Source organism: Acanthochromis polyacanthus, chromosome 18, assembly GCF_021347895.1.
Source record: "Acanthochromis polyacanthus isolate Apoly-LR-REF ecotype Palm Island chromosome 18, KAUST_Apoly_ChrSc, whole genome shotgun sequence".
Taxonomy (NCBI): domain Eukaryota; kingdom Metazoa; phylum Chordata; class Actinopteri; family Pomacentridae; genus Acanthochromis; species Acanthochromis polyacanthus.
The window spans coordinates 35467356-35482075 of NC_067130.1; positions in this window are offsets into that span (position 1 = coordinate 35467356).

Consider the following 14720-nt stretch of genomic DNA (forward strand, 5'->3'; position numbering starts at 1 on the left):
TGTTTGGGAGGGGCTAGCAAAAAACTTCCACCGGATTTTGATTTTATACGGTTCAGAGGTGCAGGATCCCAGGTTTCAGCTCTCTGAGGCTTACAGAAGACAAATGAGAGCAAAAGAGGGACAACTATGACAAAACGTGTCTTTTTGCCCCTCATTCCTTCTCTGTGGCCCCTGGAGGTCTGAAAAGGTGCATGCGCATTCACGGTAGCCTCTACATCTGTCCTGTGAAGTTTGGTCCAAATCGGTGAAGGAATGTGTGAGATTTTGACCTTTTCATCCCGTTTGGAAACATTAAAGGGTCAAACGTGGAGTGAGAAACACGCCGCCGCTCGGTCCCCTTTAGGCCTAGCTTTCTGAAAATAAATACGCAAGTTCACGGGGCGGTCTACTAGCGGCGTGTGCGATTTGGTGTCTCTAGACCCAAAAATGACCCAGCAGGAAGGATTTTTCACACGTTGGAAGGCCTCAGGCTTCATAACTCAGAGTAGGCCTCAGTGCTAAAAAAGAGGCTTCCCACGGTGCTAGAGCTTTGAAAATAGATACGGTGCTTCAGTGGACTGTTCTGAACAGGCACACACAATATCAGACTTGAATTCCACAGGGAAAGACTTTTATGATACCTGATGTATTGCACAAAATGTCTCCCTCATTTGAAGGACCCCCTCAAAGGTGCTTTCACTGCAGACAGAACAAATGAAGAGATCTCCACAAGCGCTCATACAATTCTCAGACTCAGACCAACGTTTTTCATTGTTTTTAAAGCATCTTTCGCGTTGTTTTTTTAATCGTGAGCCACATGATGTTGTTTAAAAGGTCTATCTGGGAATTCATGAACATGAACAGCGGCATGGCTCAGTTGGTAGAGTGACCGCCAGTCACCCAGGAGGCCGGGGTCTGAATCCAGGTAAGAGTCATTTTCACATGATGCTCCAGATCGCTCATTTTCTTTTTCAAAGGACAAATAAAGACAGAAATATCACATATAAACATTTTGCACAACTGAAACCATGCTGACATGTTATGTTGTGCAGTATGAAGTCATGCAAATTTTGCAACCGTAATGTGGTACTTGCATGTTAAACCGATGCTCATAAAGTAAGGAAATGAAGAGAAATCCATCCATTTGATATCTATTGCTGTTTATTTTATTGATTATTTTTCAAAGAAACCCCAGCAACCAACAGTTCAGCAGAGTCTTCATCGTGACGACGGGGACATCTGAGGAAGACGACGGCGACGCGTTCGGTCTTCTGGGAAACCCGATCGTCTGAAAAGTAAAAAAACAGAAAGTAGTATTGCAGGTAGCTCTGGACTCTTTGGTTGTGTCCCGGTGGTCCTGTTGACTCTAGTCATGGCCTCAACTGAGCAGTCGTCTCTGCTCAGTAGAGGCCATGACTAGAGTCCACAGGACCACTGGGACACGTAAGCCCCCACACCACGTCAAGGTAGAGTCCAATGTGGGAGGATTTATTTTTTTTTTTTAAGGAACAATAAATGTGCAACTATTTACAACAAATGTGTACCAATAAAAGTGTAATGTGGGTGTGTGCAGTGTTTGTAAATGTGAGTGTTTATGGTTGTGTATCTGTGCAAAAAAAAAAAAAAAGCAAAAACTCAAAGAGAGTCTCCAAAAGAGAGACTTATGGGGCATCTGACTCCTTACTTGGTCCTCATCAGCTGCCACTTGTGAATGAAGGCACTCCAGGTCCTTGCGGGGACACCTGTTTCCCTACATGTGTGTAGGTAGTTATGGTAGGCCTTCACTCTACCAAGGCTGAAGTCGACCATTGCCATTTCTGCTGCCGTCCAATGTTTCTTGGAATTCGCGGCCAGAAACACCCCCCTGGAGGTATCTGGCCGGACCTCATCCGGGTCAGCGGCCTGCACATCCTCATCCATGGGCTGTTCCTCCCTTTCCTTTTCATGGAAGATTTTTCCAGTCAGAGGTTTGGGAGGAGGGCCCATGCGATAAGGAATGTTGTCATGCAGGTGCCACACAGAGAGGCCAAAGATTTTTGGCAGCAGAAACTTTGACTGGATGTTCAGTGCCTGCAGCTGGGCTTGGGAAAACTGCATTTCCTGCAGGAGCCTGCCCAACTCTTTGTAGCAAACATAGTCACCGTTCATTAACATCCCCACCCCGGATAGGAAGGTGAGGATGTTAAGGGTCTTTGCACGACCAAGTGTCTTTGGGAGTCGTGCGAGGCAGGCCTCCATCCAGGGCATCCCATATTCGATGTACCTCTCAAGGTTTCGGTGGTACGACAGGTTCCGCCGCTCTATTTCTACACTGACGTCACCTGTCAACGCACCTGCAAGTCCTGCAATTGAAGGGGCACTGCTGCCATCATACAGTTCGATGTAATCGAGAAAGTTCCATGTCAGGATCTTTCTCTTTCTTACATCCCTGTATTTGATGGCAGGGAAGTACTTCAACTGCAGGACTGCAAAGCCCAGCTGCAGGCACTCTGCCACATCCTTCCCAGCAGCCTGAACCAGCTGTCTTGCCCGCCGGAAGACGAATGGTGCCGGAAAGGAGTCCCTGGTCGCCAGGTCATTGGCAAGAGCGGCCACCGTCATCGTCCCCTTCATGGTCCCGGGAGGAGGTTGGCCCACTTTCAGGTGTCCAAGCACAAAGCCCCTGTCCGTTTTGTATAGGTCCTGGAAGAACAGATTCACAAGTGCCTCGCCCACCAGCAGTGGCTCGGCCTGCAAAACGTCACAGAGTGGCCAAATGCGCTCAACTCTGCGCATTTGCAGGTAATCCTTCGTCCAGTTTGACAGAGGTGGAGGGTCAGAGGACGCAGCAGCTGCCGAGTGAGGCGAGACACCAATGAAGACCCTCCAGTATGTCAGGGACATCGGCCTCGTGGTGCTCGTCCCCAGTGCAGCACTCAGCTGCGTGTCGCAGGGAGACAGTGGGTGGCCATAAAACACTTTTTCCAGTGCCAGCTCGCTTTGATACGCCTTCCACGAGGCATCAAAGCCCCCCTTTCCAGCGTTGGACTTGAAGAGGTTTTCAAGCGTTTCAACAAAGTGGTTCATGAGCTTATGGAGAATTCCCACGATGTCCTCCTTCTCAACGTAAAAGTTTTCATCCTTCAATTTGAAGGGGACAATCATGGGTTTTCTGGTGAGCAGAGTGTAAAGTTGCATACGGTCAAAGAATTTCTTTGGGTCCAGGACCGAAGGCACTCTCTCCGTCCCCCCAAACAAGGCAACCATCTCAACACGGAGGGCAATGGCACATGGGACTTTGTCTACCAGGTCCCTCATGTGTAGGATGTAATTGACAGCACGTCTCATCATCGCACTGTGGAACTCTGGGTGCGACAGTCCCGCCATTACGATGGTGCCAGACACCGGATGTTTGAAGGGGGATTTCAGGTGGACATGGGGGGAGTCAACATATAATTGCAAGAAGTTTATCTTGTTTGGCACACACAACTTGCGGAGGTCCCTAGCACAATCCATGGGCTTCCCATCCAGGTTGGACTGGAAATTTGCAGCCTCGTGCATGCCAAGCACACTGAACAGATTTCCACCCCTCCCTGCCAGGTCCTGTAACCCTGCTCTGGACCACAATAGCATGAAGCTCGGGTCCACAGGTGTTATATTACAGGCCGCATGGACCGACATGGCCCTGACCCCTGCCACGTCCACAATGTCAGTCACATCAATGCGCGGGCTCCTTTGGCCAAAGCGCAGCAGGGACATGATCACATGAAAGTGGCAGTTGTCTGATGACTGGCTCACAGCCTGGTCCAACAGAGAGAGCACAAAATGCTGGTCTTGGATGAGGACCTGTGCGTGGGCCAGGTCAGAAAAGACAGTCTTCTGAAGTGAAGGCCGTCATTTTTCCTCCAAGGGGAGGCTTTTAAGCAGCCGCTTAAAATTCTGTACCACCCCGTTTAACAACTCCACGATTTCTGATTTGGTCCAGATGGGGTTGCTGTACCTTGTGTCTGGAATGGCCGATAAACGCTTTGGAACACACGTCAGATTTAAATTGTAGCCCCCATCTGTGGTCGCTATGCAGACCCCCATCATTCCATTGTTGAGTGCTTTCAATTGTGCACTAGTTTTATCAGCTAATGCCATGTGCTTTTTCAGCAGTGGAAAGTGTGGGGCCAGGTCACGGTTGTAGAAGAGAGGCAGCTTCAGTCGGTGGATGGGTGCTGTGATTGCAGCCATGTTGTGCAGCTGCACAACTATGCCATCCACATCAAACTGCAGGTTGAGGTCGCCTGCAGGGCCCCCCATGTTGGTGGACAAAAAGGTGAGTCGCTCCTCCTTGGCCAAAAAGTCCTCCACATTGGCAGAGCTTGACCATAGCTTGCTGAGCTCTTCAGCATTGTCATATGCCAAGAATCGCCAGTCCATTGTTCAGTGTATACAGTGCAAAAACAGCAATATACACAGCAAAAATACACAGAGCAAAATACACTATAGTGCAGTAACAGGGCACAAAAACACAGTAAATACTGTGCAGAAGTGTATACAATATGAAAAAGTACAAGAAAAAAACAGATGTTTGCTCTGTAGTGGTCCAAGAGATGTGTAATCATTGACAGCCAGCTTCCAAATGAGCTTTCTGCAGCATTTTTTGCAATATATACTGTTTAAATTGCTTTTTTTAAAGTTTTTTCGCTTTTTAAAAATTTTTCGATTGAAAACTAATATATATGGCATTACTATATAACTCTAGAGTGATGGTTTTAAATTTAATCGTGTATATATTTCGATAGGAATGTCATAGATGGATGGTTGAGGTGTTGCTGGATTCGTCTCGAGGAGATCTATCCGTGGATATGTTAATGGTGCTTGTGTGACGTAGGGGGGCGGAGTTATTCGCAAAAAAACACTTTGAAATTATTATTTTGCCCATATCTCGGGCCAGGAAGGTCCTAGAGACTCAGGGAAAAGACTGGCGTGTTCAGAAGGGTCGAATTATGGCAGACGGAGCTTGGTTCCGAGTGTCCAGGAGGTTCGGTTCCGGAGATATCCGGGTCAGAAATTCCCCCATTGAAATGAATGGGATCCGGTCGGAACCTGAAATTTGACTAAGTGTGGAAGCCAAAAAAATGGTTTTGGGAAAGTGGTTAGGAGCACGTTTCAGGCAATTTGGAGTCGATTGGTAGTGGTTTTGAAAACCATTTTTTGAAACTTTTTGTTAGTGTGCCATTTCCCCAAGCAGGTGCTGAAAGCTCCCCACTTCAGTAAATCTGCACAAGTGTGGAAGGCCAAAGCAATTTTAGTTGTTATCCACTAGATGGTGCCATTTCCCCCAAGCGCATGTGCTGAAACCTCCACCCTGTAAGTGCTATGACAGAGCAGCTGTAATTCAAGTTCATAACTCTGGAATGCTGACAGGTAGAGAGATGAAATTTTCTGTGTGTGTCTGTTGGAACTGTATCTTGCTCCCTGCATCGGGTCCGACGGCACTTTCCACGTACAAGTTGCTGAAGTGAATACAAATCCTTTTATTTGCTCAAAAAGGTGTGATTTATGGTCTTTATGTCTGCGTAACTTTTGACAGGAAGGTCATAGGAGGATGATTCGGGTGTCTACGGACTCGTCAGGACGAGAGGAATACGTGCATATGTGAATGGTGCTTGTGTGACCTCTGCGGGCTGAGATGCGGGCCAAAGAGACCGTCAGGCTCTTCGGCACACATCACATCATGATGCGGGCCAAAGAGACACGTCAGGCTCTTCGGCACACATCATGTCATGCCCCGTTGACAGGTTTCCCCTCGTCCTTTATCCAGGCTTGGGACCAGCTAGGGACTGCGGTCCCCAGGCGGAGTTAGAACCTTTTTTTGTATTTTATTTTGATTTTTCAAACAACTATTTACATTTTTCCGCTGTGCTAAATGAACAAAACACAAATTAACAGAAGCATAGAGAGAAAATGAAAACATAAAAAAGGCTGCTGATGAAAAAAAGTAAACAGAGCATTTAAAAGCAAAGTTCTAGTCAAATTTTAGCCATTTACAGACAAACAGGAGTCAAAGATTGGCTGTAGATACAAAAGTGCGAATCTTATGACAGAAACTAGGCAGAAAGCAACGTAAAAAGGCAGTTGTAACATCCAAAACAAATGAAACTAGATAACTAGAGCTGCATACCTGTACTTGGAGATCTGGGAATACTTTATCGGAAAAGCCTCGCTGTCGTCAGGTCACCTTACCAGTCAGAGCAAAGTCTGCTAGAGAGATGAGCACTGCAGGAGTGGAAAGAAGAGGTGCTGCGGCTGGAGGAGGGGGACAATAGTTCACACCCAGTGCAGCGGAAAAAACCACTCGCCACCATTTTGCATTCAGTCCTGAGCTCTAAAGCAACACCCTGGAAAACAAAGTTGGACCTGCAGCTGGGATTTTATCAAAAATACATTGTGATCCCAAAGTAGGACACCGAAAAAAAATAAATAAAAAAATACGATTAAAAAAATAGACCCCACTAGGAGGACGAACGGTCCATGAGAGATTTTTATGTTGGCTGCAGTTAAGCAGTTATTTCTTGTGTGCTTTTGTTTTAGACAGCATTTGGAGGTGAATAAAAAATCTCGACAGTCACAATACAAACTGTACAACGGACTATAAAAACTTAAAAATGCTCCCAAAAAGGAGAATAAACACCTTAAGAAAAATTAAATGTTCAATGTTCAAATGTTTTGTTCACGTCATGTCGTCAAATGATCCATTTATGATCGATGAAACCTAAAGATATATCAATTAGTGTTTCACAGTCATGTTTTTAGAGTTTATTTTATCAGTTTTCAGAGTGTACTGACTACTACTGTCAGTGTACCGAGATGAGATTTCATAAAGGCATTATGTCATTGACAGAAAACACACTTGAGATTGTTAGCTGCAACTCTGATGGAGAAACACAATTTTAAATATTACACAGTCTCCACTTTACACCTCTGCTGAGAAGCAAGCTCGGTCTAAGCTCTCCATATTGTGGTAAATGTGACTCTGAAATGGGTACGTACGCACACGCGTTCTGGAAAATGTGTCGGCATACAAAAATATGTGACTGATGTTAAAAAAGGAATCGAGTGACTTGTTGGATATGAGTTGGAGCTTTCAACCTTTCAGTCTCTTGTGGCTGCAAAAGCGGACAACGCCAGAGACGACGACCACTCCGACTCGGTGGAAACCCTCCTTTACGTAGCTAGAAAAAGAATTTTAAATTTCTGGATTTCCACTGTGACACTCTGACAATTGAACACTGGTACACAGAAGTACTAAGGATACTTCCTTTTGAAAGGCTAACATACATTTTGTGTGACAACTCTGAAGGGTTTATGGACATTTGGTTACCGGTCCTAAACAAAACTACATTCCCACCGACCGATCTGGCTCATTTATGTCGAAGCTGGACATTTCTCTGTAATTCAAACTGTTGTTATGATCACATGACACTTTGTGTAGTGGTGGCTGGACTAAACTCACTGTACTGGAACATACTGTGAACCCCTCTTTTTTTATTTATTGATTTATTTTTGCATCTCTGCTGCTATTTAGTTTTATTTTTAGTGACTCATTTTTGGTTTGTTTGTTCTTTGTTAATGAAAAAAGAGAACACATTCTTCATCTGAACTGTATGTACTGTATTGTGCAAACTCAAATAAAAAGGATTTTAAAAAAAATAAAAAAAATAAAGGCAGTTTGTCAGCCAGATCCATTTCATTAATGTCTGATAAATTTGTGCATGATGTTTTTGATTCAGTGTTAGTCCGTTTTGAGCTGTATTTCTGCTCTTTACGTGTCTCTCAAACCCAGTTATTTGGTGTTTTACCGTAACCTGTTCAGCTACAGTGGTTTGGATCAAACCGCCGTTCTCCCGTCCTGACTCGCCTGTAAATGCCACAACTTTGAATATAAATCTCTTGCAGCTGTATGACAACAGTCGGGATGGCCGAGCGGTCTAAGGCGCTGTGTTTGTGTTCCAGTGGGCACTGGTTTGAATCCCATTTTTTCGCCCCATTCTCCCTTTTACCCAGCATGCTTAGCGGCGCTGGCCATTCACGCACAACAAAGGGAAGGTGTGAAAAGTAACACAACACAGCACACGCCCACAAACCCCTGTAGCACCATGACTGAGGTTAACATTGCCAGAATAGACCCTGGGCTTAGGAACAAGCAGTCAGACATTGCTCAGACGGCTTGATCGTTGGTGAGTATGACTTTCAAACCTTTCTCTCCTATTCTGTCCCCTCTCTCTCTCCAAAAACCTCTATAGGCGGTATCTCCCTGGGGCTGTGCGTTGCATTTATTTGGGAGCACAGGGGATACTTTAAAATAGGCCGGGGCAGGGTGGGTAGCTTTGTGGGTAGTATGGGAAGTTTGGCCCCCATGGCCTTTCTTCTCTTAGCGTGGGTTGTAGCATGGGTTCCTGGAGGGACCTGGGGAGCAGCCCTGTGCTGCTTACCCAGACTCCCTCCTACCCCGGTGGAGCCAGGAAAGCGACAGCATAGCTGCCGATAGTACTGGCTTCCCGGGGAGGAACTCGGGGCCGGGAGAAACGTTCCCTTTGGGTCCCAGGAGGCCAGCAGCCCAGCGTTGCTCTGCCTGGTGCACCCCACTGGGGATCCAGTTTCTCTGGGTCTTGTCCACAGCTTTCAAATGGAGCTGGTCCCACCTCTCTACAACTGCACTTTGAGGATGAAAATGTCTGCCTCACCCAGTTTGCTTTCTCTGATCTTTTTTTTTCTCCTACAGGCTGGATTCTTTTTATTCTTCTAACTTTTTAAAGCTGCTTTTAACTCAAAGGTTAGTGTTTTCTGTCTTGAACCCTGAACATAAATCATTAGTCCTAGCTGGATTTCTTCTAAGCATCTATGTCTGTCTTGGAATAATTTAAAATGAAAAGAATTAAAACTGGGCCAATATGATAGCCTCACTACAGAAATTGTTATTAAATTTCATTACATCGGTCTATATGTCACAGGAATAATCGTACGACACTGTCGTGCCGGCCTTTTTCTCTCGTTGCAGCAAATGGACAGCGAGACGGACGAAAGACTGATAACGGTGGAGGCCAGGACGGAGGCTCTACAGTCGGTCTTCGAAACCATGTTTCGCTCCTTGAGAGACAGCACCCAGAAAGAAATGGAAGAGGTCCGAAGAAGGGTAGAGGACTTCGGCGAGAGGCGGAGGGACCCGGTGTCTCTGAGGCGGAGCGACCCAGCGCCTCCTCCTCCTCGGACGAGGAGCAACCTGGCGCCTCCTCCTCCTCGGACGAGGAGCAACCTGGCCTGGCGCCTCCTCCTCCTCGGACGAGGAGCAACCTGGCGCCTCCTCCTCCTCGGACGAGGAGCAACCCGGCGCCTCCTCGCAGAGGTGGTCGCTCGCCGCCAACGTTTCCGACCTGGAGGACGACATCCACGAGTACGAGGCCAGGCTGGATTACAGGGCAAACATGAAGCTGTCCCCCAGGCAGATGGCCTTCGTGAACCTCCAACTCGACAGAATGAAAGTAAAAAGTAATATATATTTTAGCGCTCATTCCTCAGCTGACACAGGGGTTTTGCTATGTATATGACAGTGGTTTGCATTGAATATTAAATCATGCACTGTCATTTTGTTTTGTAATACGTTTCTCACTTAGCCTGTCACAGTATTACCTGGACACTAAATTGAGAAATAACTTTGTTTCTTTCTTTTTCTTTCATTGTCTTTTCAGGCTGCGATGATCTAGAGCAGAAGGCTCTGAGGATCATTGGGCAGGGGGTCCGTCATATGTTGTGGCCGCGTGGTTGGACTCCACCGAACGTTAAAGTGGACTTCCTCTCCTACATGAAGGAGAGGATCAAAAATCACGTCCGCCAACAGAGGCGGGAATCCCAGAAGTTTACCCTGCAGGAGCAAATCCGGAAGAACCTTCAGGACTAAAAAGACTTTTAACTAACCCTAACTAGTTATCTGTTTGCTGTGTTTTTTTTAATAGAAGTGGTGTGTTATTTTTATGTGTGACAAACAATATATTTCATATTTGAAAGGAGCAAATCCGGGAGCACCTTCAGGACTAAAAAGACTTTTAACTAACCCTAACTGGTTATCGGTTTGCTGTGTTTTTTTTTTATAGAACTGGTGTGTTATTTTTATGTGTGACAAAAAATATATTTCATATTTGAAAGATGAATAAGTGTCCTGATTCATTGATGTTAATATGAAGAGTTTTGAGCTTGGGGTTAAGTCTTAAATGGTCAAACACATATACATATTTTGGAAAACTAAGTAATTGCAAGTTTCAAATGTATCAAGGCTATAATTACAGACTTTCATGGTTTTTATTGTCAAAACATATTTATTTTAAACTTTGTCCATTTAGGGTAAAACATTGTAATTTTCTGACTTTAAAACTTTCATTATTTTTAACTTTTTAAACATAGTACAGGCAATTATGTAGCCACTGTCTTTCAAGTCTTCCACACTTATAAAAACTTTGAAAATGCTCAACAATTACTGATGGTTCACATTCGCATGTACCGAGTACCGGAAACAAGTCTCTACACGATGAGCCGACTAACACGTATACACAAGTCAAGTCACATTTATTTATCTAGCACATTTCATAAGACAAGCGCAGACTCAATTTGTTTAAGAACAAATAATTAAATATCATGAGAGGGTAGCAATAAAATTTTTTTTAACAAGGTATTAAGATCTCATGTAAAATTAAAAACAATAATAACATTAATTCCACAATAAAATGCTTTCACCCAGCCAATCATTTCAAACCTACTTTCATGTCATTTCATTAATGTGTTTAGTTGACAGGGACAACATCTCGGTGCTATTGTCCTCCTCGGTCTCTGCCAGGGCATGCCCAGACACGCACCTCTAACATTGATCACTGCTGCAGCTGTCTCCACTATTACTTTCTCCACCTGTATCTCTCCAAAAAGTTATCTGCCGTTACACTGAAACCCGTTCACTACGGTGGTCAGTTTTCCCCAAGTCAGGGAAGCTTCTGCATTTGTGCTGAAACCTCCCCACTTCAGTAAATCTGCACAAGTGTGGAAGGCCAAAGCAATTCCAGTTGTGGTCCACTAGATGGTGACATTTCCCCCAAGCACATGTGCTGAAAGCTCCCCGCTTCAGTAAATATGCCAAAGTGTGGCAGGCCACAGCCATTCTAGTTGTGGTCCACTAGATGGTGCCATTTCCCCCAAGCGCATGTGCTGAAAGCTCCACCCTGTAAGTGCTATGACAGAGCAGCTGTAATTCAAGTTCATAACTCTGGAATGCTGACAGGTAGAGACCTGAAATTTTTTTCTGTGTGTCTGTTGGAGCTCTATCTTCCTGCCTGCATCGGGTCCGACGGCACTTTCCATGCACAAGTTGCTGAAGTGAATAAAAATCCTTTCATTTGCTCAAAAAGGTGTGATTTCTGGTCTTTGTGTCTGCATAACTTTGGACAGGAAGGTCACAGGAGGATGGTTCACATGTCTACGGACGCGTCTGGACGAGAGGAATGCGTGGATGTGTGGATCGTGCTCGTGTGACGTCGGGGGGCCGAGATACGGGCCAATTAAACATGCCGGGCTTTAAAGGGCCCACTTCCAAATTTCAACATGCTACTGTCTGGTCCCCTGTTGACCCAGGAGGCTGATATTCTACATGCACGCTCACTGGGGGCAAAAAATGACACTCCAGTTCCACCGGCAAAAGGCTATAGGGGTCCAAGAGTGTCAGAGGACCGGATTTTCAAAGAGCAAATCTAGGTCAGATTTTTCCACCGGGACCCAGGGGCTGATCTTTTACTATGTTATACTAGGCTATATTTGGAGCTGAACTGTGGTGGATCGGTGTCTCTGTGACCTTCCAGTGACCCGTGGCGCAGGGTCAAAGTTTGTCATTTTTAGACAAAGAAGCCCCGTAAATCGGTCATTTTTGCATCAAACCGGCTGAAACTTTCAGGGGAGATTCAGGTCACCTGGGTGAACCGTCGGTCCGAAGCACAAGTCCCTAGCTCCTCCCAGGTGTACTTCATGTTTGGGAGGGGCTAGCAAAAAACTTCCACCGGATTTTGATCATACATTTTTCAGAGGTGCCAGATCCCAGGTTTCAGCTCTCTGAGGCTTACACAAGACAAATGAGAGCAAAAGAGGGACAACTATGAAAATGAGTGTCTTTTTGCCCCTCATTCCTTCTCCGTGGCCCCTGCGGGTCTGAAAATTGGCGTGAGCGTTCACAGTAGCCTCTACATCTGTCCTGTGAAGTTTGGTCCAAATCGGTGAAGGAATGTGTGAGATTTTGACCTTTTTAGCCCGTTTGGAAACATTAAAGGGTCACCCGTGGAGTGAGAAACGCGCCGCCACTCGGTCCCCTTTCGAGCCAGCTTTCTGTAAATAAATACGCAAGATCACGAGGCGGTCGACTAGCGGAGTGTGCGATTAGGTGTCTCTAGACCCAAAAATGACCCAGCTGGAAGGATTTTTCACACGTTGGAAGGCCTCAGGCTTCATAACTCAGAGTAGGCCTCAGTGCTAAAAAAAAAGGCTTCCCACGGTGCAAGAGCTTTGAAAATTGATACGGTGCTTCAGTGGACTGTTCTGAACAGGCACACAAAATATCAGACTTGAATTCCATAGGAAATGTCTTTTATGATACCTGATATCTTGCACAAAATGTCTCCTTCATTTGAGGGACCCCTTCAAAGGTGCTTTCACTGCAGACAGAACAAATGAAGAGAATTCCACAAGTGCTCATACAATTGTCAGACTCAGACCAACGTTTTTCGTTGTTTTTAAAGCATCTTTTGTGCTTTTTTTTATCGCGAGCCACATGATATTGTTTAAAAGGTCTATCTGGGCATATGTGACCATGAACAGCGGCATAGCTCAGTTGGTAGAGTGGCCGTGTCACACCCGGGAGGCTTGGGTTTGAATCCAGGCATGAGAGATTGAACCATGCGGAGCAACATGTGTTGTTTAGGGTCTTTAAAAATATCACGATGACTCCCCCCATCCTAAACAGGACAGATGGTATAGGGAGTCAAAGGGAAGGCACGGGCCGGCGATCGTTAGTCAATCCTCATCCTATATTGTGTCCACAGGACTTTTTTTGAAGTTCAGGTAAGTATTTTCTTCCTTTTTTAGGTTCTAAATGGTAAGTATTGGTGTATGGTAAGTAACTATTTTTAGTAGATTTTGTTCCAGGTAAGTATTGTTCCAAGTAAGAATTGTTGTAGGTATTTTTTCAGGTGAGTGTTGCTCCAGGTGAGTATTCTTCCAGGTAAGTATTGTTGTGAATATGTGTATTATAAGTGGTTTTTTGTAGGTAGGTATTGATTATAGGTAAGTATTATTTTAGGTGATTCTTTACAGGTGGTGTTGTTCCGGGTAAGTATTGTTACAGGTGTGCATTGGTCAGGGTTAGGGTCAGGGTTAGGATGAGAATAAGACCCACTTCCCCTGAAAAGGGGAACAGGTAATGCACGGTCCTTCCTCCTAAGCCCTCTTCCCTGCCCATCAACCCAGAAATTACCCCTTTGGGTTTGGGGTTCATGATAGAACTGTGGTTGGGGACGCCGTCCCCTCCCACGTTTAACAAGGGTCCACTCGCCGTCCATATTTGGAGTAGGAGTGGAGAGACCTATTTGTTTTTAAATAAAAACTGAAAATAAATGAACTTAAAATAAGATCAAACAAAAAGAGAAGACAAATTGTCTTTAAAAGGACAGTATTCCTGTTCAAAATGGAAATAAAATGTGCCCTGCCGCGACGTTTCGACCTTTGCTAGGTCTTTTTCAAGCAAAGGGCACTGGAGCTCTCAATATCAGTGGCTTGAAGGTCTGCACTCTACAGGAGCTAGAGCAAGAATGAGCTCTGCTCGGTGCTGCTCTTTATATAGGCTGGGAGGCCACTCCCCCTGAAAATTAAAAAGACGAATGAAAAATAAAAAAGGCGAACGAAAATTCAACTGAAAAAGGCTCCTATATGGATTTGAATGGCAAATAATGCATTTTAAAGGTAAGTAAATATATTTTAATATGTTTTTATATGTTTTTAATGGTTTTAAGTATTTCTAATATGAACTTATAGGTTTTAACTTTTAATTTTTTAAGGTAAGTATTTTTAGGGTTTTTAATTAAAAGGTAAGTATCTTATATGATTTTAGACTCCCAGGTAAGTATATTTAGGTTTTTAAGGTAAGTATATTTAGGTTTTTAAGGTAAGTATATTTAGGTTTTTAAGGTAAGTATATTTATAATTTTTAACTGTTTTAAGGTAAGTATTTTTAACCCCTTGTTTTTAAGGTAAGTATTTTTAAGCCAATTGTTTTTAAGGTAAGTATTTTTAAGCCAATTGTTTTTAAGGTAAGTATTTTTAATCCATTGTGTTTAAGGTAAGTATTTTTGACCAATTGTTTTTAAGCTGAGTTAGATTTAGAATAAAGTCCTATGACCTTAGGGTTAGGGTCCAGATTGGGGTTGGGGTTAGGGTTTCTGACTTAGGTTTAGATAAAGGTCCTGTGACCTTAAGGTTAGGGTCCAGATTGGGGTTGGGGTTAGGTTCCCTGACTTAGGTTTAAAGTAGTCCTGTGACTTAGGGTTAGGGCCCAAGATTGGGGTTGGGGTTAGGGTTTTAGACTTAAATTTAGCCTGGGAAGGGTGGGGTTAAGGTTAGGGCTTAGGATGGGGGTAAGGTTAGGATTGGGGTTTGGACTTAGACTTGGGTGGGGTCAACAATGGACCCGAATG